General features: G+C 38.5%; 1 protein-coding gene across 2 annotated transcripts in view; it reads right to left on the minus strand.

The window, feature by feature from the left end:
- Positions 1-16,568, minus strand: part of FSTL5 (follistatin like 5) — a 275,687-nt gene extending 259,119 nt beyond the window's left edge. The window contains exon 1 of one of the 2 annotated variants that reach the window (XM_032109691.1): positions 16,307-16,568. The gene's annotated coding sequence lies outside the window, so the exon portion shown is untranslated. The remainder of the gene's footprint in view (positions 1-16,306) is intronic. The other variant, XM_032109690.1, reaches the window with a different exon arrangement.
- Between the last annotated feature and the right edge of the window lie 413 nt (positions 16,569-16,981).

The following is a 16,981-nucleotide window of genomic DNA, read 5'->3' on the forward strand; positions in this document are numbered from 1 at the left end:
CTAACACTAAACGTAAGAAGAAACAACAGCTGTTGGCACTTCCATCGTAAACCATTAAGAGTACATTTGAGAAAAGACATTATCCTAGAGAAAGCAAAATGGCTGCTTAAGATACAACTTTTTTTTTAAACAGGTAATCTGCTAAATTAAAGACTAAAATTTTCCATATTTGCTGTGATACACTAATCTATCACCCTTACTTCTCTCCTTTGTTCAAGAAAAGATTGAGGTTTGGTAGAACAGTAGATACCAACAAAACTACTGAAACTTTGTGTTATTGAACTCCTTGGATGAATGCTAAACCATGATATGTCTGTCACTAATTCAAACAGGCATGATAATTTAGAGAATTACTTTCTATTAAGTATTCTGGTTAATGTTATAATTTTATCCCTTCACACCTATGAAACTCTCTGCATTGAAGTGCTGTAGCCAACAGAGATGGATCCCATCTTTTTTACCCACGGAAAGAGATTCTTCAGTAATTCAGGTGGTTTAAAGTCAACCCACCTGGAGATTTTTCCTCAAGATCACCATGCGAATGGAAAAGACTGGAATAGACAGGTTTGAGGGTTTTGCCTATAACTGGATTTGAAGTAACAAAAGAATTATAAAGGACTAAAGAAGGAAACTAAGTCACAAACCACAAAAAGGTAAAGAGAGAAGGTAGTTAGGGATGGGGGAAGCAACATTTCAGCAGTCTTCATAGGACAGGAAGGTAACTAGAGCGCATATCAGTGAGAGATGTGACACTGGAAAGCCTACGACATGCAAGAAACCATGAGCTCCTCAAACGCAGCAGGACATGGATGCACTCTGGTGTGATGGAGTCTACACAACAGTACTGACAGGAAATATGAAATTATCAAACTGCAGAGAATAAAGATGCATGTGGATTTCTGTACAACTGGATCGAAGCACAGCTCAATCCATAACCAAAAGGACTGATGAATGTTGCAGCTGTTTAAATAAACACGGACTATCTGTAGCTGAGGGCAGTTTGTCCTTATCAGGATTGAACCAAAAATACATTTGCCCTCCAGTACTCTCCCCCAGTGCCCACATTAATATAATTAACTATAGATGAAATCCCGACCTAATTGACAACATGAAAATAACTCTAAAATCCACATTTAATATGTTTGATCCAGAATTTCACCCTATTTATACAATTTAGTTACAATGAACATTCACAAGAATGGAAACAAAACTTTAAAATAACTCTGTTAGCTAAAATGAAAGAAATTCAAAGTTTCTTGTGATTGTCTTTAGAAAAAAATCTATTCCCATTTATATAGGTTCACAGAAATATGCAAATAGGGTAAAGTGTTCTGTACCTGAATAGCCAAAATAGTTAAGGTATTTTTCTTTTTCATTTTAACTGCTGTGGAGTTTTTTGCCTCTCTCCTTTCCTACTTTGTGGTGACTCGACTCTCTTTCTTCATTACTCTCACAAAGGCCAGCTTTCTTCATGAGCCTCAATTCAGCACAGTCAGAAAGAAATACAGAAAATTGCACTTGTTTAGTCAGTCATAAAGCTGGCATACGTTCTCAGTGCCATGTGCTTGGATGTTAAAGTCCAAGTCTGTAAAAGAAGGATTTTCTTACCTTATGTAAAAATAAATTAATAGACTGAGAGAAATAGGAAGGAAACACATAAAGTTCTGAGATTCTATAGAACAAAAAACCTCACCCTATCACACCTCATGAAAAATAAAAATTGACTCTGACAGCTGACTTGGTCATTTGCATTCTACTATTTATATTATTAGTGCATCATTACAGTACACAGTAATTTTCCTAGAAAAACTGCATCCTTCTTTAAATTTTGCGAAGATATTTCTAATAAAATAGTGCATTTCTCATATGCTTACAGTCCCATCCAATAGGATCCAAACCTACATTTCCTGCTATGTTTTAACTGTCTTGTACTATTTTACTGAGTTTTATTGCTTATGGTTTTATACCACTCTAATATAACTACTAGGAAGAAGTAGTTCCAAATGCATGCTGGAAAGCTGACAGTATACCAGAAAAACCTACCATTTCCTGATTAGGTTGTAGCTAAAAAGGATTGTAAAATAAGATTTTTTCAATAATTCATTAGCTAAAAATATTGTTACTTCTAAAAAAATGAAACGGCGATAATACAAAGCAAGGAGCAGCCAGTATGTGGTGATGAAATGGTAGTATGTGAAAGGAATGTATTTTGTCTCTCGTCAACCACCCTTGTATAACAGATTGAAAACAATTTTTTTTTTGGTCACTGACCTAAAAAACAAAAAAATTTTACATATTTTATTTGGTTCTGCTTTTTGGGGTTTTGAGGAGGATTTTTTGCACTGTTTGGTTATTTTTGGAAAGGCAAAAAAGTAAATAGCTTCAGTTTTATTTATACAATAGAAATACAGGAAATAGTTAATGTAAAATTGACTAGAATGAAGTTTTGACCATCAGTGTGCCAGGAAACACTAGAAAGACCCTCTCAACAAAAAAAAAAACCTATATTTCACCAAGAAATTCATGCTCAGATGCCATCACCAGACACTCCATATCACATCTAGTATGAACTCTGTGCATAGGCAAGAACATCCCATCTCTTCTCATGTGAAGGTGTCACTGTGAAGCTACAGCCTGAAGAGTGACCACCCCATCTCCCTGAAATATAAGTTTGTGCTCCCTTTTTCATCCCACCTTGATGCTGTTCTCAATTTTTGATTCAACCGCATCCACCCTGGGATTGTCTAGGACACCTTTGTGAAGTGCAATGCTCATGAAGACGAGCCGGGAGATACTGCTGAACATCCCATCCCAACTGCTCTGTCACAAACGCTGGTCACGTGGCAAATGTCCAAGTGGCCCTTTATTGATGAATCCCTTACTGTCACATGAATTATCCTCAGTGCTGACTCAGGTAAGCATCCCTATGGCGTTAGTGCTGAAAGCTTCTCTTGCCTCTGTATTTTAAACTTCTGGGAATGCCTGCCCCTCAGCAATTTCAAATATTTCTTGTTAACCAGATGAGATTTTCTGCAAGCCACAAAACACAGAAATTCATCAAGGCAGAGAAAGAGGGCTTTGAAAGTTATTTTGAAAGTTTTTATCTGGTTCAGCAACATGCAATGGAATCTGAAGACTGTTTACTGTCTTGCAGTTCTTACATGACTATTAAGCAGTGGAAAAAGCCTCAGTGAAGGCTGTCCAAATGACTTTAATTAATCACTTCAACATTAATCACTTTAATACAATCATTCTTGCACTCTGAAAATCTCTGGTTTTGAAAAAACAGGATTACCCTGCCTACAGATAGAGGGAAGAATCCACCTTTCTTTGTCATCTTCAATGTCTTAAAGTTGCATAAATGAGGCAATCTGACATTCAGTGAAGAGAGGTGATGATAACTTCCATCCTCCAGAGTAAGACATGGATCATCTCAAATCACAGCTGATAGCAAACCCAGGTCAAACCCTCTCTCTTTGCCTCCTCCAAAAATACGGAGTATGATCTGTAGCACTAGAAAGTTCCAGCAGGAAGAAAAAGAGAGTGCCAAAGAAGGATAAAGGCAATAAATGTCAGGCAACCAAACTGATGCATCGGGTTCACTGTTCATCTTCTTGGCATAGTGCAGGAGATGAGGGAAAAGGGGATGCTGCTAAGAAGGAAGAGAGGATATTCCATGTAGCAGTGCACACTGCTCATATTCCCTAATTCCTCACTTAATAAAAGAGTGCCAACACTCACTGACACTGCAGCCGGTGGCTGCAACTTCTAAGTTGAACACTTGGAAACAAAACAAGAGTAGAGCCATTGCTGCTCTCTCTCAAAGTCAACTGTTTTGGGCAGCCTCCTATGCTTAAAGCCAGCCTCGCCAACAACCCAAGATCCAATTTGTAAGGTTCTGCTAAGTACTCCCTATTCGTGGTCCTTAATACTACCAGAGACTCAGAGTTCCTTACAGTTCTGAGTGAACCATATAGTACACAATGCATACTGAGGAAAAAAAGGAGAGTAGGTGCCATTAAAAAGTATCAAAAAGCACCCCTTATTTCCAAAGTCACTTGACCTCTTTGAACATCACCCATGAAAGATAGCCTGGATTCACCTCTATGTTTTGCCCCACTTTTGGCTACTCTAAAAGCCCAAGGGAGATCTGTATCTGGAAAGGGAATATTTAAAAACTACTCCGGAAGAACCATTTACAAAGCTGGGAAAGACAGCTTTTTGGGTTTGGTTTTTTGGTTTGTTGGGTTTTTGGGTTTTTTTGTTTTGTTTTTTTAACCATAATGGGATATCAGAAGCATGCCTGGGAGGATAAATGCAGGGGTTGTTTGCTTTACATCAGTCTCTTTCTAGACCAGTATTCCTGTAAGTCTATCCTCACCCACTTGAAATACTACTATAGGGATAAACTATCCCACTAGAAGCCCTAAGAGAAAGGTTTAAAGCTATGTCTTGGGATGCACAGGGGAGAGAGTAGTTACCTGCAGTTCAGTGCCTGAAGTCATAGGGACTGTACTGCTCTGTTCAAGTTTTATCCCAGACGATTACTGTTACAGTCTACGTCTACAGTAACACACTGGTTCAATCAAATCAGTTTTACATCATTTTGATGGAAGTGATCTTGTTCCATCAGAGCTTAAACTGATCTTTGGTCGTGATATTCCAACTGATAGGTGGAGAGCAGTGCAGGAAAAGGGTTAATTTCTAGCCAGACCAGCTCCCTAATCCTTCTCACCACTCATATCAACACCACTGGCCAACAGATGGAAAGACTGATCAACAGGTGTAACAGGATGTGAGGGATAGCAGTGACCGCAACACAGTTCAATTAATATTATTATTTTATTTAGCTACAGACTGAAATTGCACTCTGATTATGACTTTACTTGCTCAGTTACGTCAAAGTGAACACAATAAACTCTAAATCAACTTATTTAAAATATAACTGAAAGGCTGTTTGAGCAAGCTTAGTATCTCTCTTACATTGTTGTGACAATAAACATGACCCAGAATCCCACAGCAAAGTGGAAGACTTTTTTGCTATTGGGACTCTCAATTATCTATTATTTTATCTACTGTAAACACATATTCTAGCAGCATTCTAGTGTTTAGGGTGGTTTTTGGTCATAACAGCCCTTCATGAACATTCAGAAATTTAGGACTCTTCTTTAGTAATACTGACTTTTACCATTAATATTCTTCTGTTGTTAGATTTGCTCACTGGCTCTAATTTTATAATATTTCCCACAGATGGCGAGGAATAACATGCATGCAAGGATAAAAAGGAGGATGCAAATTTCAAAACAATGCCATAATCTTCATTACAGAAGTGTTTGTCTAGTAATTAAGTGTGGAGCTGCACATATGGTGTCTGATTTATCCTCGTATTTTCACTGATGCAAACCTGCTATGATAATATTAATGTAAATGTAACCATACCACTTTTCAGTCAGTCTGGGAGCACAGAAATGCTATTTTTTTCTTCTCTTTTTCCACTAGTAATTACTTTTTTTTCCACTAGAAACTGAAAGAAAAAAAGAAAAGTAGCTACAAAGTCATGAGTTTAGCTATTGCAGACTTTTCTTTTTCCCCTTTGTGTATTTAAGGGAAATAGCTACTTCCCTTAAATACACAAAGAATTTCATTCTCTTTTGGTGGATCAGGAGTTACATTCTTCTGGTTCACAATTATTTCATCAATGTTTTCACTCCCAATAGATGCTATGGTAGCCAGCAAACAAGAAGCATTTCTCTAGAGAAATATGTGCAAGGCTTCTGCCCTCTGCCTAAATATCTTACACTAAAATTTAATTCCTGCTGAACATAAAAATGACACTGTCTCTTAACATGGAGCAACAGAAAAAAATATTTCTCAGTTCAGAAACTCCTTCCTTGAAAGAATACTTAAGAGCACACTCTAAAGCTTTTGTTAATTTGTATGTACAATTACTAGGTTTTTTATTTCACTTACCGCTCACTTTCCACTCTGTTTTTTAAGCCCAGATCTGCTAAATTCTGACCCTTCATTTGTGAGCAGTTATGTGTCTTCTTCTGAGTGTAGATGTAGAACAAGCCAAAAGGAGTAGCAGGATTCAGCTCCTGTTCATAGTGTTCAGCTCCTAGAAAGCATAACCTTCTATTTTCTGTACTCCAATTCTTGCTAGTCTTGAGAGACTAGGTAAACTCAGAAATGTCCTAAATTAGAAATTTACGAGCAGCACTTCTTAAAAGATACTTTTTCATATTAAAACACTCAAAGATGATATTTCCACATAGTGCTAATACCAGCTTTCTCCCCCACTCCCCATGGCTTTCTCTGAAATATAATTAAATTTTAAAAATATTTACTATGGAAAAGTCTTTCTCTGGATTGTTTCTCCTCCACTTGCACTTATTAGCAACCTTCAGAATAATTTTTTGGCTAGATGTACCCTTTCCAATCAGGAAATTTCCACTCTGAAGCTTCACTTTCAGGCCTCATCTTTGTAAATTAGTTGAACTTTCACACACACTGCATACTCATTTTAAGGCAGTGTGACTCTTTTCAGTAGCACTTTCCTATTTCATTCTGCCTCAGTTTAAGTTCCTCACGGAGGTGTTTTAACTTGTGAAATCTTACAGGTGACATTTTGTATTCCACGCAAAGGCTACATGATGAACAGTTACAAATTGTTATAAATAATGAAATACACTATCTTTAACACAAAAAACCTGGCTTTCTGAGGCCTAAAGGCCTTTTGTGAAATAAATTACTCTAAAAAATAGAGAAAGTAAACCCAAAGTAAAAGATAACAGAGGAAAAACAATTTGCAGCAAATGGTATTCCTTCTTGACATTTCAAATTTGCTGTGGCTTGTAAATCTGTTGACTTTACCAATGGTAACCGCAGAATTCCAGTTCTAGAGAGAAATGGTGAATTGATGCTTAAAAATCCCTCAAATTACCAAAGTGCGTCTCATGGTTGATGAATACAAATCAATATGCCACAGAAACCTTCTGCTGCATGCTGGGATAAGAAAGGTCATGTTGAAAATACAAATTACCATCTGAGTTGTTAAGGATCTCAGATGTATGGGAAGTTTAAAATAAGTCTTGACTTTGAATACTAAAAAAAACCCCAACCATTACTAATGATTTTTGCAATGCTTATACGTAACTTTGCAACTCTTTTCATAGCTCTTTTTGGAAGAGCTCAAACTGAACACAATCACAGAATCATTAATCAATGGAATATACCTCTAAGATCACCAACCATTAGCCCAGCAGTGCTGTGTTCACCACTAAACACTGTCCCCAAGTGACACATCCACATATTCCTTGACCACTTCCAGGGATGGTGGACCACTTCCCTAGGCAGCCTGTTCCAATGCCTGACCACCCTTTTAGTGAAGGCATTTTTCTTACTGGGAAATATTTAATACCCAATACTTAACACTTAAATAACACAAATTTTATAATTCAGAATTTGCATCCATGCATACAATTCCCCCTTCAATTTCTTCATTAGAAAAAATAACAAAGGTACAAAACTTATTTTTTTAACCATGTAAAGCTTCATGATCAGCTCTTTAGGTTTTCTTTTACCATTTACTCATGATAACTCCAGAAACATGCCCAGCTTATAAAAAATATAAGACTAACTCACTAAAATTGGACCTTTGTCTCTCAAAAGGCAAGCAGAGAATGATAAAAATGAAATTATTAGCCATAATACTTCACACTGTTCATCGAGGAGACAGATGCAGCTCATAAATTAATAAATGCACTCTAAATCATTAGAGTCAGCAAATTATATCACAAACTTTCATTTCAATCTCTTTATTAATGTGAGAGCTGTTCTATCTGAGAAACCATGAGAACGGGGGGGGCTATATTATTATACAGATTTCTGAGACTTTGGAAGTATAAATCAAATTTTCAGTATAGATTCATTAATGACTTATGTGTATATCATGTATTTTTACAAAGATAAGCATAGCAGCCCTTTTAAAAGTTTACTTATGAATGGAAAAGATTACTGAGAGCCTAGAGCAGTAGATGAATGTGACTATCACACAGAAAAGGTATAAAGGACGCAAATATATTAAAATATTAGATCTTTTTGGTCCTTTGAGGACACCAGTTTTAAGATCTGATGCTTGAAGCACTCTACTAATATTTCAAATGCAACCTCCAAGGTGCAGAAAACCTCCCCCCACCCTGCTGACTGCACCAAGAACATACAAATATAGACTGTTCAAATATTTCTGTGAAAAAAAATTCTCCAACCATAAAATAAGAGAATCAGCCTCTTAAGACAGTAGATTAAAATGCAACTATAGCTAAGCAACACAGTTTAAATTCACTAGAAAAAGTGTCTTCAGTTCAAAAAATAATTTACATTATACAAAAGTTAAATCTCAGAAGTGATGTTAAATGTAGTTTTTTCTTTCAGTGTCCCAAGAAAAGAACTAAATCAGCCCATGCATCTATGTCTAGGAAAATTTCTACAGAATATTACTGTTTATCAAAATCAGCCTCAAGCAAATACAAAAACATCTAAAAGAGAAATATATTTTTTGTGTTGAAATACTACCATAGCACTAATTATGGCTGGGTTTCTGAATTACATGAGCATATAAAGGTAGCATAAATGAAAGATAGAAACATAATATATAGGTTAGAAGACAAACAATTTTAATAAATAATATTTTAACTCTCCACTATACTAGCTAAGATTCATTCACCTTAAAAGGCATAGGAAAAAAATGAAAAATATAATCAGCCTTCAACCTATAATAACCTGGTGCTGTGTCTTATATTTTAAATAAGAATTTTCTCTCTGTCAAAGTGCTTGATAATATGGAAGAGCAGCACTGTGATGAACTGTATTTCAACTTAAAAATCAGCCCTCAAGATTAAAAACATCAATTTCTCACTGAAGCTGAGGTTATGGCTAACCTTGGCTGTTGCAAGGAGAGGGAGGATCCGTGCAACTTAATTCCACTTGACAAGGACAAACCCAAAGTACTGTCACAAGGGACTTCTCTTCTTTCTCTGTGGCCCTTCCACTGCAAAAACTGATGATGAGCTGAACTTACGTTTCCATCTTGAAACAGGGCAGAGAGAAAAGAAGGGCTGTCAAAATAAGATGCTACTTTTAAAAAAACCCCTAAATTTAATTTAAATTTAATTTAAATGATTTATCTAAACTAGAGAGACATAGAGTTGATGCATGGACTACTCAGTCAATAAGGAATTGGCTGGATGGTCAGACCCTCAGTGCTCTGGTCAATGGCCCAATATCCAAGTGGAGACCAGTGGCGTTCCTCAGGGGCTGGTACTGGGACTGGTGCTACTTAACAGCTCCATCAGTGACATGGACAGTGTGACTGAGTGCATCATCAGCAAGTTGGCCAATGACTCCAAGCTGCATGGTTTAGTCAACACGCTAGAGAGAAAGGATGCCATCCAGAGGGACCTGGACAGGCTTGCGAGGTGGGACTGTGCAAAACTCTTGAAGTTCAACAAGGCCAAGTGCAAGGTCCTGCACTTGGGTCGTGGCAATCCCAAGTACAAATAAAGGTTGGGTGGAGAACAGGTTGAGAGCATCCCTGGCAAGAAGGACTTGGGGGTGCTGGCTGACAAGAAGTTCAACATGACTCAGCAAAGTGCACTTGCAGTGCAGAAAGACAAATCCTGGGCAGCAGCAAAGGAATTGTGGACAGAAGGTCAAGGGCGATGATCCTCCTCCTCCACTCCATTCTTGTGAGACACCACCTGGAGTACTGTATCCATCTCTGAGAGCCCCAACATAAGGATGTGCCCCTGTTGGAACAAGTCTGGAGGAGGGCCACCAAGATGACCAGAGGGCTGGAGCACCTCTCCTATGAAGCACCGCTCAAGGCTCAGAGAGTTGGGGTTGTTCAGGTTGGAGAAGAGAAAGTTCCAGGGAGACCACATTGAGGCCTTCCATTACCTAAAGGGGCCTTCCACAGAAGATGAAGAGGTACTTTTTACAAGGCCATGTAGTGATAGGATGAGGAAGAGTAACTTTAAACTGAGAGTAGTTTTAGATTATATATTAGGAGGAAATTCTTCACTATGAGGGTGTTGACACACCAGAGCAGCTTGCCCAGAGAAGCTGTGGATGCTCCAAGCCCTGGAAGTGTTCAAGACAAAACTGGATGGACTTTGAGCAACCTGGTCTATTGGAAGGTGTCCTTTCCCATGGCAGGGGGTTGGAACAAGATGATCTCTAAGGTCCCTTCCAATCCAAAGCATTCTTTCCTTGATAATATCAGATTTTGCACTCCTATGAATACTGCAGAGATAACTGAGCAAATGTTTGGAAATGTCTTTCAGAGAATTTTCTGAGGATTCACCTCTCAGACCTGAGGAGTATCTGTAAAACACCGAGAAAACCTGCCTTTAACAAAGGTACCTGGTCTCAGGTTTCTTTCAGCTATCAAATCTCTCATAAAAGGTGAATAGTTACCAAGATGTGGTACAAATGTCTTATAAAAGCTTCTACTTTTTGTTGGTATAAGGCTCAAAACAGATCCTTAGGAGGGAAAAATTAGACACTGCTACAAATGATGATGCAGAAGGAACAAAAACCTCTCCAAAATGTGACAAAATAATTTTCTTTCTCTTAAAATATAAATGCAAAAGCATTTTCAAAATTAACAAGGTGCATATCTTCTTTTACTTATGTACAATAAGTTATTTTCTGCTCTATGAATAAAAAGTTGGACTCCTGCAACTCTGAATGACCAGTTCACAAATACCTGTGTTTAATTCATGTGCATTTAGCTTTCCATTGCGCTACAGTTTGTTCTCAGAAAGCAGGTATTAGTCTTTTCTCAGTATACGCTAAATGTGTTTGAACCTTGCATGTTTCTTGTTATCACTGGAAGGCCATGATTGTTACCAAATACAATCCTCAATTGTATAAATAATTGTAACATTAGTACACTATATTCACTCTGTAACAGAGTCAAAGGTTGCATTTATCTTTTTGACTGCTTTTGCATATGAATCAAGATTTCCATTGATGTACCAGAATGATGTGAAAGTGCTTTAGTTTTGCTTCCTGAGCAATCATTTATGAAAAAAATTAATAAAACTCATAAACAACACATATTATCAGTTATAGTGGTGTTTTAAGCAAAGTTTATGAAAGAAAATACATTAAAAAAATAGAGCTTGAAATGTTGAACTTTGAAACAAGTCATAATCTGCAAGCTCTTTGAAAACAAAGTTTATTTCTACTATCCATCATGTAAGAATTTTCTACCTGCTTTTGTTTTATTGCTCATTGATTTGTTTAAACATGTATGATTTACGTATTGTTTAGGAAGACAAAGTTCTGTTACAATAATAAAAATACGTACAGTTCAGAGTTACAATGCAGAAAGCCTCTTAAAATATTTTATTTCCTAATGGAAGCAAAAGTATGTAAAGTAATAATCTAGAAGTTCCAATCATTTACTAAAAGAGCATTTTTAGTAATAAATAAGTTTTTATCTCATTAAAGTTATGAGCTGCTTTCAGATTATTTTATTTCTTTTTGTAGGTATTAGGAAATTCCTTATGAAGGAACTAAAAATACTTTCAGAAAGTTTTTAATATGCTGATATGAAAATGATAGTCGCTTTTACCACAAGACTGCCTATTCAGTGGTAAAAATATTTCAGATTACAATAAGCCTCACTTGGAATAAAATGAGAAGAAAGCTCTCTCTGTCAGGAAAAGAAAGAAATATTTTAAATATCCTTCATCTTCCATCTAACATTTCCAAGTACTTTATCGCACAAAAAAGTCTTTCTGAAATCTGCTCTGAAAAGCACTGCTGGACACCAACCTCAGTTAATTCAAATGCAAATAAACTGTGAACTTCAACCTACTTCAAGCAATCAGTGCAAGCATTGCCAACTCTCCCCTCATTTAACTCTTTAGAACTTCTTATTTTCTTAAGATTTGCACGACTCAGCAATGGAGCCAAGTAATTCACCACTAATTTTACATAATGAATGCTATAAAGAGTGATTAATTGAACAGACTTACTATGATCATTTCTAGGATACTAAGTGCAAATACCTGCATAAATATTACTATCAAATAAAGCTAAAAATAGATGAGAAATACATATTTCCCAAGTCATTCCCATCCCCTCTTGGCAAGGAATCATGCCTGGCTAAACCACAGCAACCTCTCTTGGCCAGTATACTTAGGCAATACAAACAGAAGTAACAATGGCATAGAGGAAATGAGAGATACCAGCAATTAGGGAGCTTTTCTGAAGTTCTTCTGCCACAGTAACTGTGCAGAAATTCCTTGATCTGCACTGACCCATCCAAATAAAGACACATCTGTTAATAAATGCAACTGCTAGAAAGGAACACAACCTACCTGGACACAAGTCTTTGTATCTAGAGATTACTCAACCCAAAACCTAAAATACCAACTTGTAAAATAGCAAGGAAGAGAATAAAGCTGTGGGTTTGATTTCTCTTGAATATTTTTCCTGGGCAGTAGTAACCCTTGATATTGGAGGTGTTAGAGGGAGTTTCATATGGCGCTATTTTCAAAGGGGCCAGACAACCACGACTCTTGGTCAACCCACAGCTTTCTCAATGTCTCTTTACTACAGAGAAAATATTTGACTTACTGCTCTTCCGATAATATAAATTTAATTTAAATTTAATTTAAATTATTTATCTAAACTAGAGAGACATGGAGTTGATGCATGGACTACTCAGTCGATGAGGATTTGGCTGGATGGTCAGACCCTCAGTGCTGTGGTCAATGGCTCAATATCCAAGTGGAGACCAGTGACAAGTGGCATTCTGTCTACCAAGAGGAAGGGAAAAGCATGCTATATTTGCTGATAGCTATTCCCTATGCTTCAGAAGGTAAAAAAAAAAAAAAAAAAAAGAAGCTTGAACTAAAAAACAGGATTAAACAGATTTACAAACAAACTTGCTAATCTATTTACTTTAAAATTATATAGCATAACAGACCAAGCTACACTGAATAGTTAACAGATCTGGTCCTGCTTCTGCTTAGAAAAACTCTAGAACAAAGTCAAGAGTGCCACTGGATTCACTGCTTCCCCTTGAGCCAGCCACTCTTGCAATATTTAATGTCCACAATTATCCAATAGCATTTGCCAGCCCAGAGCAAAATAATCAGAATTGACTTCCTAAACTTCATTTGACCTCTTACCTTTGAGATATGAAAGCCAAGTTCAGATCTGTTAAATGGCAGAACTATTCCTATTGGAGCTCCATCTTCAGATTTGAAACTAATAAAACTGAGCAGAGCCTTGTTTTTAATATTATTTTACAGTCTTGAGAAGAGTTACAGAAAATTTGTATTTTCTGAAATGTTATATAAAGTCACACAGTTTGGGACAGCATGCATTCTTCTAAGAAAAATAGAAGTTTGGTATTTTTAAAAGACAATTTATGTGATTGTAACAGTTCTTCTAAGACTGAATATTGCTTTTTAAACAAACACTGAGAATTACTGGATAAACTCACACACAAATAAAATCAGAATGAAAAACTGACATGATTAGGTAGATCTAGAACATGCCTAGATCTGAGCAACCACAATATTTGGGCTTTTACTGATTACCATTTGCTGTCAAAAGCCTTAAACCAGCAAATAAACAAGTGATCCACTGGAAAAAGTAAGCTTTGGACCCCTGACAAGGTTGTGCATTTGTTGATATTTTCAATAGTCATGTGTGCCCTCACATGAAGACCTTTGTGTGTTGGTTAGCTTAAGAAGAGTCTATAAAGTACCTCTTTAAACCCAAATTTTCCGTGAATCCTGTTTTTGTAACAAAACTCCTCCCTGATTTTGCATTAGTTCTGCAGTCAGCTGTTTGGTCAAGTCATTAACAACTTTTGCGTGATGTTGATAAAGGACTTGGAACTGCATATTATAAAAAATCATATCCTTATAAGTTTATACGTATGCTTGAACAAGGTTTACTACTGCAGACAGACTTCTTCTAGTTAGAACCAATGACCAAAATGGCTATGGACCACACTTAATGGATACACATATTTAGAGCACCATTTTGTTGAAAAATAGCAGTGCCATTTTACCTCCTCCAGAATGTATGTATCATTTCAAATACCCATTTTTCAAACATGATTTATCAAATAAAGCAGCCTAATACAAACTAAGGCAAACCATTACACAGAAAATACAATCAGATATAAGATTTAAATTTAAAAGCACAGAATTAATGTCTTAGTATCATAGTTTATCATCCGGCTGATGCTGGTAAAACGACTGATCTCAGAAAGGTCAATCACTTTTAATCATGTAATAACAGACATAGTCCTGTTAGCTGGAAAAAGACTATGTGTAGGAATAAAGACCACTCAAGTGAACAGTGATTTGCAGATTCAGGTTGTGTATAAACATTAGAAGTTTGGATATAAAATTAGTGGGTTGGGGTTGTTCTGTTGTGGGCCTTTCTTTCTCTCAGTTATTGTAGTGCCTGCACCACCTGGTTCAAACTAACTTTTTCAAAATAATTTCATAATGTCTACTTCAAAAAGTAAACAGCCTGAATCTCCATACCTTAAAAGCCATCATTAAAAATTATATCAAAATATTTCAAAGCAAATCAATATTCACGTCAATGACAGATGATAAGAGCTGTCTTAGCTGATGGATAGACTGTCAATGAAGGCTTGCAACCAGTGCAAGTGGTGTGTAATAAACTTTCATTCCCTGCTGTTGAGAGAGGAAGAAGACAGCTGTTTTATGACTGGAGAGAGGGGAAGGGAGACAGAACAATAAAACGTATTTCCTAATTCTACCCAAATGTAATGAAAGTCCTGGCATGCTAAACTACTTTCTCCTCATTTTGCTAGCTTTCCACTTCACCCATCAGTAGCTCTGTGCTGCTGCCTGATGGTTATCTTTGTACTCTAGCTGATACAAACATTCAGCAAAAAGAATCCACCTTAACATTAAGGAAATGATGCAGGAGCAAAAAAATGCTGTAATGCTATGAAGCAGCCTCCTTTGATCAGCTTCATCTCATCAACAGAAGTTACTTTATGCACACAGCTAACACAACAGCTAGCACTTGTGAAGGACAACTGTGTAGAGAAACACTTGTGCTTTAGGTCCCAGTTCCTAAGAAAATTCCTCACAACCAAAAGTGTATGAAGTGCTACCCAATCCTAAAAAACACAAGATGGGAACCTCATTTACCTGCTTATTCTGTTCAGTTATCTCAGTAGCACTGGCTAGCAGCAGCAGTAGCCTATTCCCTCTGGAATCAACCTTAATCTCAGACAGAATCCCCTGCATGGGACTCAGCTCCGCATGTGCAGAAATCCCTGTGTACTGCTGAGCTCTGCATGTGCACAACTCTGACAACTCACAGAAACAGCAGCAAACTCCTCTGTGAAGCAGAGTTCCTTACCAAGCTCACGAAACATTAAACACTGCTGAAAGAAAAAGACATTACATCTGCCCACACTCCTCAGTTCTATTCAATTACTGACAACAGCAGTCCTATAAATGCAACATCATATGGTATTATTAAATCCAAGATTCGCATTTACGCCTAGTTGCATCCTGGAAGCAGGCCTGACGTTCGGCCAACATTAAAGGAAAAAAATCCACTACTTTCACAGACGCACACCCCCCGCACACTGACGTTGGAGGCAGAAGTAGTGATGATCCCTTTCATAAAGGTGCTGTTTCACAAGTTGACAGCGTTACAGTGCTGAATTTTTTGTCAAGTAACAGGGTATCACTGTCCTTCTGTTACACACGTATACAGGCACGCACAAGAACACAGAGCAACATGGGGCTACGCTTTTAAATCCTCTTTAATTCCTACTTTACTCTCTACTTCCCGGAATGACCTCGCATATCCTGTCTTCCCCCAGACAGAATCAACCAGAGCTTCTCTAGTCCCCCCCAAATCGGTTTTTATACAAGGAAGGTTCTGTAATGTGCTTGGAGATCTTTCTATAATATTCAAGATTTAAAAAAAAACCCATTTTCAATCATTTAAAAATTACTCTGAGAGTCAGCTTTCAATAAAAATAAACCTCGAACTTTTCATTCAGATTCATCTTTTGTTTATGGAGCCCTTTTCACTGAAAGCTGCAACCCTTTTCCAAGCCTTGCCCCTACACTGACCTAAGAGCTACCAAGCTTCCAAGTTTGCTCTGCCTTTAATTGCCAGCTCCTCCATCCGATCCAGCACCCTGCTACCATTTACGTGAAAAATATATGTGTGCGTGTGTGTATATACATATATTGGTATGGCTGCTTACCTTGTCCGAGTCACTAAAATCCACAAAGGGAAAAAAACCAAAAACCCCAGCTCGACGGGTCCTCGCGCAAATGGCAAAGAGAGGAACACTTCTTCCTTTAACAAAGCCAAAAGCGGCTCCGCCGCGACCCGGCGAGCAAGAGAGCGAGCGACTCGTCCGGAGCAAACTCGGCGCAGTTCCCGTGACGGCGCTTCCCGGCGGGAGCAGGCGCGGGGAGCGGTTCCGCGGCCGCGGAGGCGGCGCGGGCGCCCTTCAGCACCCGGCGCGGCGCGGACAGCAGCGGCCGCGCTCCCGCCCAGCCCGACTGCCGCCCGCCGCCGCCCGCCGCTCGCACCGCCCCCGCACCGCCCCCAGCGCCGGGCGGGCTCCCAAACTTGCGCCCGACCGCCGCCTCCGTTTTCTGGCTTATTGCGGTTTTCTACGGGCCGGGGGGATAGAACGTCTCGTGTCGCCTCAGCCCTCGGCGCCGAGGCGTTCCGTGCCCGCGCAGGGGGCTGTTTTCCCGGCAGAGGTCACCGAATCCCTCCTTCGGCTTCCCCTCCGCAGGGCCGTGGCCCCGCTCCCTTTTCCCCGCGGTGCGCACAGAGCCGGCCCCGGGCGGCGGCACCCAGCGCCCGGGCAGATGGCAGCGCGGGCGCCGGCAGTGAGAAGCGCAACTGCTGAGAAACAGCGAGT

Source organism: Corvus moneduloides, chromosome 5 (assembly GCF_009650955.1).
Source record: "Corvus moneduloides isolate bCorMon1 chromosome 5, bCorMon1.pri, whole genome shotgun sequence".
Classification (NCBI taxonomy): Eukaryota; Metazoa; Chordata; class Aves; order Passeriformes; family Corvidae; genus Corvus; species Corvus moneduloides.